This window comes from Triplophysa rosa, linkage group LG5 (assembly GCF_024868665.1).
Source record: "Triplophysa rosa linkage group LG5, Trosa_1v2, whole genome shotgun sequence".
Lineage (NCBI taxonomy): Eukaryota > Metazoa > Chordata > Actinopteri > Cypriniformes > Nemacheilidae > Triplophysa > Triplophysa rosa.
In genome coordinates, this window is record NC_079894.1 from 21267433 (window position 1) to 21269262 (window position 1830).

Genomic DNA, 1830 nt, shown 5'->3' on the forward strand with positions numbered 1-1830 from the left:
TTTCTAATTGTAATGAAAAGCAAGGGCTAAAGGTCCATGCCATGATAAAATAATAATTTGATTTAATTGTGTGATCTTATTTAATCATCTGATTTTAATTGTCTGATTTTATTTAATATAATCTGATTTGTTCAAATGTAATTGTTTTGTAAAATAATAAATACAAAATTATCGGTGAAGCATGTCTTTTTTTATCCATTTTTAAGTATCTGAAGACCTGGATACATATCCTAATCAGACTGTGTTGATAAAGAAGGCCATAAGATCAATGCCATGTTACAAAATTCATATAAATGTATCTAAACAAACTATTCTCTATTACAGTTATGTATGCGTATGCTACTGCATAGAGAACTGCCGAGCTCAGTTGTTTGGGCTCTTATAAGTGGGACATGTTTAGGAAATTTAATCAATATTATGAATTAAAGAAAAATATGGTAAGAGTGACTTTTACAATACCAATATGTAGCGCTCCACCATAATCCCCATTCCAAAGAAACCCAAAATCACAGGACAGAATGACTACAGACCCGTCGCTCTCACATCTGTGGTCATGAAGTCATTCGAGAGACTGGTACTGGCTTATCTGAAGGACATCACAGAACCCTTACTGGACCCCCTGCAGTTTGCCTACAGAGCAAACAGGTCAGTTGAGGATGCAGTTAACATGGGGCTGCATTTTGTCCTGAAACATCTGGATAGACCAGGGACCTATGTGAGGATCCTGTTTGTGGACTTCAGCTCTGCTTTCAACACCATCATCCCATCACTGCTCCAGACAAAGTTAACCCAGCTATCTGTTCCTGGCTCTATCTGTCAGTGGATCACCAGCTTTCTGACAGACAGGCAGCAGTTAGTGAGAATGGGGAAACTCACATCCAGCACCCACACAATCAGCACTGGCGCCCCCCAGGGGTGTGTTCTCTCCCCACTGCTCTTCTCCCTGTTCACAAATGACTGCACTGCCCAGGACCCTTCTGTCAGTCTTCTGAAGTTCGCAGACGACACCACACTCATTGGCCTCATCCAGGATGGTGATGAGTCTGCGTACAGACAGGAGGTTGAGCAGCCGGCTGTCTGGTGCAGTCATAACAACTTGGAGCTGAACACACTTAAAACAGTGGAGACGATTGTGGACTTCAGGAGAAACCCCCCTGCACTCCCCCCTCTCACCATCATGAACAGCACTGTGGCTGCAGTGGAGTCATTCAGGTTCCTGGGCACCACCATCTCTCAGAACCTGAAGTGGGACAATCACATTGGCTCCTTTGCTAAAAAAGCCCAGCAAAGGTTGTACTTCTTACATCATCTGAAGAAGTTCAACTTACCACAAACTCTATTAAAACAGTTTTACTCAGCTGTCATAGAGTCTGTCCTCTGCACATCCATCACTGTCTGGTTTGGCTCAGCCACAAAGTCAGACATCAGAAGACTGCAGAGGACGGTTCGGACTGCTGAGAAGATCATTGGTGCTCCCACCCTCCAAGAACTGTATACATCCAGAGTGAGGAAAAGGGCTCAGAAAATCACCCTGGACCTCTCATATCCAAGCCATCATCTCTTCACAACGCTGCCGTCTGGTCGGTGCTACAGAGCACTGAGCACCAAAACAACCAGACACAAAAACAGCTTCTTCCCTCACGCCATCTACCTCTTGAACAGTTCAATGTTTTTTACCCACCGTGCAATTTAATAACTCTGTGCAATATTAATTAAGTGCAATATTAATTATATCCTCCAGATAATACACCATCTATTTTTCATACAACTTTTTCTGTAAATTATATTTCATTTTCCTGTATATAGCACATAATTGTACTACAATAGTCT